The sequence below is a fragment of the Schistocerca serialis genome, chromosome 8 (genome assembly GCF_023864345.2).
Source record: "Schistocerca serialis cubense isolate TAMUIC-IGC-003099 chromosome 8, iqSchSeri2.2, whole genome shotgun sequence".
NCBI classification, from domain to species: Eukaryota; Metazoa; Arthropoda; class Insecta; order Orthoptera; family Acrididae; genus Schistocerca; species Schistocerca serialis.
The window spans coordinates 250,438,498-250,450,018 of NC_064645.1; the positions used below are offsets into that span (position 1 = coordinate 250,438,498).

Genomic DNA, 11,521 nt, shown 5'->3' on the forward strand with positions numbered 1-11,521 from the left:
AAACAGAGGAAAACTGCAGCCGTAATTTTTCGCGGGGGCATGAAGCTCTACTGTACGGTTAAATGATGATAGAATCCTCATGGGTAAAATATTCTGGAGGTAAAATAGTCTCCCATTCGAATTTCGGACTACTCAGAGGTCGTCCTTATCACTAGAAACCAAACTAGTGTTGTGCGGATCGGAGCATGGTATATCAGGTAGCATGCGGAACAGGACTTCTCCTCAGATGAACACAGTGTTATAAATACAAAACCAAATAGAATAATGCACTAAGGTACAATAAAGAATAACAAAAGGAGGAACGCGGATGAACCACTATGAAAAGCATAGTGAGCGCATTATTGTAGCCAAGATAGACAAGTAGCCCACACCCTCCACAGTAGTACAAGTTTAAATGTCAACTACCTCCGCAGGTGAGGAGGAGATTAAGGAAATATATGATGAGATAAAAGAATTATTCAGATAGTTAAGGCAGACGAAAATTTAATAGTCTTGGAGGACTGGAATTTGATAGTTGGAAAAGGAAGAAAAAAAAAGTAGTAGATGAATATGGACAGGGGAAAGGAATGAAAGGGGAAGTAACCTGGTAGAATTTTGCGCAGAGCATAATTTAATTACAGCTAACAATCATCAAAGACGGAAGTTTACGTGGAAGTGACCTGGAGACACCCGAAGGTTCCTGATTGATTATATAGAGGTAAGACGTATATTTCGGAGACATGTTTTAAATTGTAAGAGATTTCCACGGGCAGATGTGGATTCTGACCACAATTTACTGGTTATGAACTGCAGATTAAAACTGAAGAAGCTGCAAAAAGGCAGGATGCTAAGGAGATGGCACCTGGAGAAACTGAAGAACGAGAGACAAGAGGGTTTCAGAGGGACATTAGGGAACGATTGACAAGAATAGGGGAAAGGAATACAGTAGAAGAAGAATTGGTAGCTTTGAGAGATCAAATAGTGAAGACAGCAGAGGATCAAACACGTAAAAACACGAGGGCTTGCAGAAATCCTCGGGAAACACAAGAAATATTGAATTTAATCTTTTAAAAGAGAAAATATGTAAATTCAATAAATGAAGTTGGTTAAAGGGAAAACAAACATCTAAATATCGACAGGAATTGCAAAATGGCTAAGCATTAAGGGCTACAGAACAAATGTAAGGATGTACAAGCGTATATCACTAGGGATAAGACAGATGCTGTGCACAGGAAAATTAATGAGACCTTTGGAGAAAAGAGAAACATGAATATGAATATCAAGAAAAAGCACTCCGTCTTCAGGCCACAATAGGCCCATCGGGACCATCCGACCGTCGTATCATCCTCAGATGAGAATGCGGATAGGGGGGCGTGTGGTCAGCACACCGCTCTCCCGGTCGTTATGACGGTTTTCTTTGACCGGAGCCGCTACTATTCGGTCGAGCAGCTCCTCAATTGGCATCACGAGGCTGAGTACACCCAGACAAATGGCAACAGCGCATGGCGGCCCGGGTGGTCACCCATCCAAGTGCTGTCCACTCCCGACAGCGCTTAACTTCTGTGACCTGACGGGAACCAGTGTTTCCACTGCGGCAAGGCCGTTGCCATGAACATCAAGAGCTGAAATGTAAAACTAGTGCTAAGCAAAGAAGGGATAGCAGAAAGATGGAACGAGTATATAGAGAGTCTATACAAGGGCGATGTACTTCAGCTCACTGTTATGGTTAAGAGGACGTAGATCAAAATGAGAAGGGAGATATGATACTGCGTGAAGAATTTGACTTCAGTCGAAACAATGCCCTAGGAGTGGAGCTACTGATAGACTTGTGAGAGCAAACCTTGACAAAACTCTTCCATCTGGTGAGCAAGCTGTATGAGACAGGCGAAATACCCACAGGCTTCAAAAGAATATAACAATTCCCATTCCGAAGAAATGAGGTGCTGATAGGTGTGAAAATTATAGAACTATCAATTTAATAAATCACTGGGCAAAGTACTAACTTGAATCCTTTGCAAAAGAATGGAAAATCTAGTAGAAGCCGATCTTGGGGAAGATCAGTTTGGATTCAGGAGAAATATGGTTACGACTTCTCATAGCAGACAGGTCAAGGAAAGGCAAACCTACATTTATAGCATTTGTAGACATAGGGAAAGCTTTTGACATTGTTGACTGGAATACTCTCTTTCAAATTCGGAAGGTGGCAGAGGTAAAATACAGGGATCGAAAGGCTGTTTACAATTTGTACAGAAACCTGATATTATAAGTGCAGAGACAAACGAAAGGGGAGCAGTGGTTGAGATGGGAGTGAGGGTTGTATCCTATCCACGATGTTATTCAATCTGTATACTGAGCAAACAGTAAAGGAAACAAAAGACAAATTTCCAGTAGGAATTTCATTCCAGGAAGAAGACATAAAGAATTTGAAGTGTGCCGATTACATTGTAATTCTGCCTGAGACAGCAAATGACTTGCAAGAGAAGTTGAACGTTGTAGATGGTGTCTTGAAAAGAGTATATAAGATGAACATTAACAAAAGCAAAACGAGGCTAATGGAATGTAGTCGAATTAAATTAGTTGATGCTGAGGGAATTAGGTTAGAAAATGAGATACTTACAGTAGTTGAGTTTTGTTATTTGAGAAGCAAAATAACTGATCATGGTCGAAGTAGGAAGGATATAAAATGTAGGCCGGCAATGGCAAGAAACGCGTTTTTGAAGAAGAGAAATTTGTTAACATCGAGTAGAAATTTAAGTGTCGAGATGTTCTTTCTGAAATTCTTTATATGGAGTGTAGCAATGTATGGAAGTGAAACTTGGACGATAAGTAAATTTATTAGTTCAGATTTCCTCATTTCGACCTGACAGTATTTCTTGTGAGTCACAGTGAAAATCTAATCTCATTCCAATCAGGCACTGGATAAATTATAGCACAACATCTACTTTTATCAATGAAAATTTATCACATTATTTACTAACGTATTACGAGTTTGACGGGATTGTAACATATAAGAGCAGGGTTTGTTTAAGTATTTCATTAAAAATGATTTTTTTAGGAAGGAAGTGAGTCGTTTTATACAGAGTTTTTATATTTATATTTGTGTACGAGTGTCCTTCCTATATCTTTTTCCTATATTTTAATCCAGAATGCGCAACTGGCGTGGGTGATTGTTAGCTTGATAATAGTGAGCGGTAGCCTTAGTTTGCTAGAATAGTTTTGCCATGTTGTAGTAGCACAGGCAGAAAAGTAATGAGATTTAAATTTAATGGCAAAGTAGGGGCGAGGTTAGGTACACACAGTCAAGTTAGCAGGAGACGGTGTAGTCCTCTTTCATGGCTACCAACCCTTCCAACAATTAATCCCTGCGGTTTCAGCTCATCCGGTGGGACGTTCTGACGCTGAGATCCGGCAACATGAGATAAGACCTTTGGATCCTCTATGGACTGAGGCACTTGGAGGAACTTAAGAGTGTGATATTTGTACTAAGTAATCTTTATTTCTCCCTTTGGTTGCTAGGGGCAAAAATTGCTAGTGATGGAAAGGGTAATGTCGCATGTGTTTATCATTATTATTATTATGTTTATGGTAAGAAGTAATTTGTGTTAATCGGTTTGCTACCACGTGGAATACAAGGAAAATTTATGCTCAAGTATAGCTAGTAAAGTGAAATTGTTTTCAGTGTATCAAGTAAATTCACGAAAAAGGATCAGGATTGAATTTTTGTATTTTTCGTGGTTTGTGGGGAGCTGGCGATCGATGATAGAAATCAGGTTAATTCTTACATTAATCTTCAATAATAACTGTGCTTTGAGCACTTGTGTAATGTATATGCACGTTTGCAGATTTATAATGATTTCTTGCAGAATATGTGGGTTGTATTTTTGTGTACCATTGGCGTTTTTACCTATGTCTTACAGTACATAAATTGAGTTGCCTGCTAGTTATGAATATCTCTAACCTATCAGAATAGAGCGAATACCTACACATGTAAATTATTTTCTTCAGATTTTGTGATACACAGTTTAATGCATTTTCGCGGTTTGGTACATGCTTTGCATTGAGCCATGACTTCTCAGTTGGGAATGCAATAAGTTTGGTATGCCACCTCAGAATCAATTTCATTTCTATTTTTTGATGAATTAGTTGGAGATTGATACCTTATTTTTTTCCTATGCCTCACGTGCTTTTGTTTGCATACTCTTTCCTTCCCCAACTCATCGTCCTGTGATAATACATATTATGCATAAAAAGTTTTCTGTTTAATTTATTTTTATTTACTATGGGGACCATGCATGTGCATTATATTGTTGAGTATATTTTCTTTGTATATGTTCATTCACATCAACCAGGATTGACAAATAAATCATTTTAATGAAATACTAAAAAGAAACCCTGCTCGAATACGGTAGAATTTTATCAAATTTTTAGTACTGTACCAAATATAATGCAGTTTTTCGTCGATAAAAATAGATACTGTGCTCTGATTTTACCGTTGCGTAGTTGAAAAGAGAAAAGATCTTCCGTTTCGCTGTACAGATGTTCAGAGCACCCTCTTGTCTTTGTGGTGAGAAACTACCCTTGAAAGTCGAAAGAATCAGCGTTGATAAATGGCTTGATGGTGCAGAAGGAAACCATTAAAGCCGAATGAGGTGCATCGGGAGAGCATGTATCCTGCAGTTGAATGAGAATCTCACTACAGGCAAAAGGTTTCTGATAGTCCCTCATTCCGGTCACGGAAGGGAGCTGCTGATGTGCATGGTTCTGCGCGGATAAGATGGAATAACCAACGAAAGAGTAACACTCTATAGTCGGAGCGTGGAAAAAGTGGTTTGAACGAGGTCGGGAAGCTAGAGACCTTGAAAAGGGAGACGATAAGGAGGAGGAGATTAGTGTTTAACGTCCCGTCGACAACGAGGTCATTAGAGACGGAGCGCAAGCTCGGGTGAGGGAAGGATGGGGAAGGAAATCGGCCGTGCCCTTTCAAGGGAACCATCCCGGCATTTGCCTGAAGCGATTTAGGGAAATCACGGAAAACCTAAAGCAGGATGGCCGGAGACGGGATTGAACCGTCGTCCTCCGGAATGAGATGATAAGGCTCAATCTAAGTAGAGCGGGGCTAAACAAATTGAAATGTAAAGAGAACATAGAATTTTGAACATACGACTATAGCACAATACCAATAGCAGCAGAAAATGTTGTAACTGGAGTAGGATTCGTTATCAACAAGAAGCAAGGGCAGAGAGTGAGTTACTCTGAACACTTTAGTGACAACGTTGTCCTCATTACAATCGACAGGAAACCAAAGCCGTCAGAAACGGTTCAGGTATACACGCCGACGACGCAACCAGAATTTAAATAAATAGGGAAAGTATGTGGGGAATGTATAAGTGAGGGTGTAGAACAAAGCGTTGGTTGGAGAAATTGACATGGTAATAGGAATGAGAGAGGAAAAGGGTTAATTGAGTTATGCAATAAATTTTAGCCAGTAACAGCGACTACTCTGTCCAGTACTCACAAGAGGAGGAAGCATAGGCAGAAAAGGCGCGGAGACACGGGGAGATTGCGTTAGATTACACCATGGTCAGACAGAGTTTTCGTAGTGGGGCTGTGAGGCGTACCCAGACGCAGATATAGATTCAGATCATAATTAAGTAATGAAGGAGAGTATGCAACACGCCCGGGGATACAAATGGCGGGGGTTTCTTCATTGGTATAAGTTCTTGCTTGTTGCTTCTTTACCGTGCGATCTGTCCACATCACGTATCTGATAATCCCGCGGCGGTCGTACTGTTCGGCTTCACAGTGCTGCTGGCTTACCTGAAATTGAGTATCTAAATATTCAAGCGGATTTAGATGAGCCACTCAACATTAAACACAACACTGTCCTACATCTGGTATGAACAACTACACTCCTGGAAATTGAAATAAGAACACCGTGAATTCATTGCCCCAGGAAGGGGAAACTTTATTGACACATTCCTGGGGTCAGATACATCACATGATCACACTGACAGAACCACAGGCACATAGACACAGGCAACAGAGCATGCACAATGTCGGCACTAGTACAGTGTATATCCACGTTTCGCAGCAATGCAGGCTGCTATTCTCCCATGGAGACGATCGTAGAGATGCTGGATGTAGTCCTGTGGAACGGCTTGCCATGCCATTTCCACCTGGCGCCTAAGTTGGACCAGCGTTCGTGCTGGACGTGCAGACCGCGTGAGACGACGCTTCATCCAGTCCCAAACATGCTCAATGGGGGACAGATCCGGAGATCTTGCTGGCCAGGGTAGTTGACGTACACCTTCTAGAGCACGTTGGGTGGCACGGGATACATGCGGACGTGCATTGTCTTGTTGGAACAGCAAGTTCCCTTGCCGGTCTAGGAATGGTAGAACGATGGGTTCGATGACGGTTTGGATGTACCGTGCACTATTCAGTGTCCCCTCGACGATCACCAGTGGTGTACGGCCAGTGTAGGAGATCGCTCCCCACACCATGATGCCGGGTGTTGGCCCTGTGTGCCTCGGTCGTATGCAGTCCTGATTGTGGCGCTCACCTGCACGGCGCCAAACACGCATACGACCATCATTGGCACCAAGGCAGAAGCGACTCTCATCGCTGAAGACGACACGTCTCCATTCGTCCCTCCATTCACGCCTGTCGCGACACCACTGGAGGCGGGCTGCACGATGTTGGCGCGTGAGCGGAAGACGGCCTAACGGTGTGCGGGACCGTAGCCCAGCTTCATGGAGACGGTTGCGAATGGTCCTCGCCGATACCCCAGGAGCAACAGTGTCCCTAATTTGCTGGGAAGTGGCGGTGAGGTCACCTACGGCACTGCGTAGGATCCTACGGTCTTGGCGTGCACCCGTGCGTCGCTGCGGTCCGGTCCCAGGTCGACGGGCACGTGCACCTTCCGCCGACCACTGGCGACAACATCGATGTACTGTGGAGACCTCACGCCCCACGTGTTGAGCAATTCGGCGGTACGTCCACCCGGCCTCCCGCATGCCCACTATACGCCCTCGCTCAAAGTCCGTCAACTGCACATACGGTTCACGTCCACGCTGTCGCGGCATGCTACCAGTGTTAAAGACTGCGATGGAGCTCCGTATGCCACGGCAAACTGGCTGACACTGACGGCGGCGGTGCACAAATGCTGCGCAGCTAGCGCCATTCGACGGCCAACACCGCGGTTCCTGATGTGTCCGCTGTGTCGTGCGTGTGATCATTGCTTGTACAGCCCTCTCGCAGTGTCCGGAGCAAGTATGGTGGGTCTGACACACCGGTGTCAATGTGTTCTTTTTTCCATTTCCAGGAGTGTATATTCTGAAACGATAAGAAAGTCGTAGGTTGCACTGTTTGCGTTATAAGCCATGAGTGTTTATCCCAATTAGCATTCTTGATGATTATCTGTCCACAATATCACTTGGACGAGCGTACGCGTAACTGATACTATGCAGGTGACTGTTGAAAATGTGGAGGCCGAATGATCGAACGAAAGTTCTTACGCTCGCCACGCATACACAGATATTCAGTACCAGTAATGATCTAACGCTGTTCATAATTTTTCTCAGTTCTCACTTGTACGAGCGTGCGCGCAACCGTCGCGACGCGACTGATTATTGATGATGCGGAACGCAATAACCGAACGCACTTTCTCACGCTCACTTCAAGACACTGGCACGTGAACGCCCTCTTTCGTGGTAAACTATACTGCTGATCGACATTAGTTCATTCTGAGTGGCCGAACACGGTGCGGATGATTGATGTACGGTGCGACACGCAACGAGAGGATACACAAATACATTATCGGTGGCACTGCTCATTTTTAATTACATCATTACGCATTTTCCTCTGAATCACTTCCATATTTGATCACCTAACTATAATAGCACTTGTAGCAACACTCGAACTTCCATAATAACAATGCCTCTTACATGCAGAGCTACCCGCAACATAACATCACAGTTCCGTGCCCCGTGCTCGACTCTGCAGACGCGGCTGCCCGCAAAGATACTCCGCAACTAAGCCAGCGATATGACAATGCGCTTACAAGTAGACTGAAGCTGAAGACTATTGTACGGAAGAATCAGTGTCAAAGGAAGAGGGATAATGAAGTACTGAGGCAGGATGAGACGAGTCTGAAGTTCGATAAAGTTGCCGATACCGCAATAAGGAACACCACATCACGTCCTTCAATTTGAGAGTAGGGTAAATCTCCAAAAAGAGCAAATACAGATATTGGAAAGACAAACGTAGCTGCTAGTAACGTAACTGCGAAGAAACGTTGAGTTAACAGAAAAATTCTTCTACTGATTGACAAAAGAAGAAAACACAAGAATAGTTAGAGAATGTCAGGAATATGACTGTATAGGTCACTTAGGAATGAAATAAATAGGGAGAGTGAGGAAGTCAAGGCGAAATGGCTGCAGGAGAAAAGTGAAAAAATCCAAAAAGAAATGATCGTCGGAAAGTCTGAGTCGGCATAAAGAAAAGTCAAAACAACCGTCTGTGGAATTAAAAGCAAAGGTGAAACATTAAGAATGCAATGATAACTCATTATTAAGGAAGTGGATTGTAGGAGATAGTATAGAGAAAATCTGTGAGGGGGGAGGCATTGCGCGATAACGTGAAATAAGAAGAGACTGAAATTGATATGTAACAGATAGGGGAACCAGCGTTAGATTCAGAATTTAAAAGAGCTTTGGAAGATTTATTATCAAATAAAACAGGAGGGGCAGATAACATTCCATCCGAATTTCGAATATCACTGCGGTTGTGTCTAGAATCTATGAGAGTGGCGACATAATACCGGACATTCCACACTTTCCCGATAATAGCAATAGCTGTTTGGAGCGAGAAATATCGCACAATCAGCTGAACAAGTCATACTTCCAAGTTTTTGGCAAGAATACTATAAATAAGAATGGCAAAGGAAACTGAGGATTTGCTAGAAGACGCTCAAGCTATGCGACAACGTAATATGGCTCAAGACGTCACAGATTCTGAGAAAAATAGGAATATGCTGTAGGGAGAGGTGCTTAATATACAAAATGTAAAAGAACCAAAAGGGAGCAATAGGATTAGAATACGAAGAACGAATCGTTTGAATCAAAAAGCGTGTATGATACGGATGTAGTCTATGGCCCCTGCTGTTCAATCTATATGTCGAAAAAGCAATGACGGAAATACGAGAAAATTTCAAGAGTAGCATTTAAATTTAGCGTAAAAAGGCACCAATGATGAGATTCGCTGAAGATATTTCTATCCTCAGTGAAATTGAAGCAGAATTACAGGATCTGCTGAATGGTATGAACAGCCTAATGAATGAAGGAAGATTAGATTTGGGTTCAACGCTTCGTCTTCATCGACGTTATTAGAACACAAGCTCGGATTGTTTCAAGGACGGAGAAGGAAATCGGCCATGCCCTCTCAAAGGAACCATTCCGGCATTTGCCAGGAGCGATTTAGGAAAACTACGGGCAACGTAAATTTTAATGGCAGGACGCGAATTTGAAGCGTTGTCCTCCCGAATGCAAGTCCAGTGTACTAACCACTGAGCCATCTTCCCCGCTTGCAATCTGCTGAGTGCGGAAATGGGTTGAGAGTAAATCGAAGGAAGACGGAAGTAGTAAGAAGGAACAGAAATGAGAACAGTGAACAAATTAACATAATAATTGGTGACCACGAAGCAGACGGAGTTAACGAATTTTGTTGTTTTGGAAACAAAATAACCCATGACGGGCGAAGCAAGAAATACATAAAAAGACGAGTAGCACAGGCAAAGAGGGCATTCATGGCCAAGAGAAACCTACTGGTGTCAAACATAATTGGAGGAACAAATTTCTGAAAATGTATGGTTGGAATACAGCACTGTACGGTAGTAAATCATGATCTTTGGGAAACCTGGGACAAGAGAGAATGGAAGCATTTGCAGTGTGTTGCTACGGAAGAAAGTTGAAAACTAGGTGGATTGATAAAGTAAGGAGTGAGGAGATTCTCTGCAGAATCGGTGAAGAAAGGAACATTTGGAAAAGACTCACAAGAAGAAGGGACAATATAACTTGTCAACTGTTAAGACATAAGGGAACACATTTTAATAAGAAGACAAGAAACATCGCCCCGGCGGTAGAAAGACTTTTATTATAACCACGACCGATTTAGTGCATAAGGAACGTCCTTATAGCCTGCCCACATCGCCTTCAGCTGATTATACGGAACATCTTCCTTTCCATGTGTTGGACAATCGCTTCTAGCGGGTTTAAATTACGTAGAGAAAATTTTACATTGCCTGAAGATGTGTCTAAAGTGGCGTGAAACAGGTCGTGGTTTGATAAAATCTTTCTGCAGCCAGAGCGATATTTTTTGCCTTCTTATAAAAATTTGGACGTATAGCAGGTTGCCCGCAATTCAAAATAATATGCACGTAAGAGAGTAGGTTCCATGGTACCAGGGGAAACAGTAGCTGGTAAAAACAGTAAAGAAAGACAGAGACTGGAGAAAGGATGCCCTGGCATCCCTCAAAGTTATCTTTATCCCAAAACGTTTTTTTCCTTACCACCCTTAACCCACATCCCACCGATTCCCAAATAGGAACTCCGCACATTGCATCAACAGAACCAATATGCATCATTTAGTCCAAATTATCTCGTCTAGGAGTAAGTCCTCCTAGGGAAATGCTTTGTCTTCTTCTTTTTCAGTATCACTTAAGAAAACAGCTCGATATTTCTTCGAAAAACTTGTAGATATTTTATCTATTTTAATACTTAAAACTCTTTTTTATAAGAACAATTGTCGTCAAGAGTTGCAAGTTGTGCCGCTACTACGCCAGTCTCAGCTGTGAAGAGTGAGGGGACCACAGAACAATAAAATAAAAACATGAGGAAACTGCCGTGGGTCTTGATGATTTTCAAGTCGCATACCCTTTATTTCGGCTGTGCAACCGAGCTTTTCTCCACTTGCTCCCACCGTGAAAGGTCTCTGTTATCATCGCACCTACCAGCAGTACTAATCAATGTAGGTTTCGCCCTAATGCACTACGCTTCATACACAATACGTAGCTATTCAAAATACTAGCACACATCTACAAAGCTGCGACAGCTGCTACCTACTGCCATTAACAGTTAAATAGAAGTAAGACAGCTCAATGAAAGAGCTGTACAGTTTACCATACGCAGAAGTTACAGAAATGACTACACGCAATTTCTAGTTAGCGACAGAGCAATCTGAGACTATCAACTGTACCTTTAGCGAAAGTATGCCACTCCGAGAGAGTGTCCTTGACTCGGAATATACCCTCACCTCATGACAAATTTGTGAGTATATGAGGTCTGTTTACAGCTATCGTCAGAGTTAAACAGGCACCGGTTACACAGAAGTGCACTTAGCTGAGCTCTGAGACTGCAGCGCCACTCAGCGATCTGTCACTGAAAATGTGATGAGCGGCCGCTGTCAGTTCCTCTTCGCAGTTAAGGGTCAGCCGCTCCAGCCATGTAAGCTTTTGACTACCAGCCTCTGCAATTGAGGTCGCCAA

General features: G+C 42.9%; 1 pseudogene; it reads right to left on the minus strand.

The window, feature by feature from the left end:
* Positions 1-1,469: 1,469 nt before the first annotated feature.
* LOC126417767 (5S ribosomal RNA) lies at positions 1,470-1,587 on the minus strand (annotated as a pseudogene).
* Between the last annotated feature and the right edge of the window lie 9,934 nt (positions 1,588-11,521).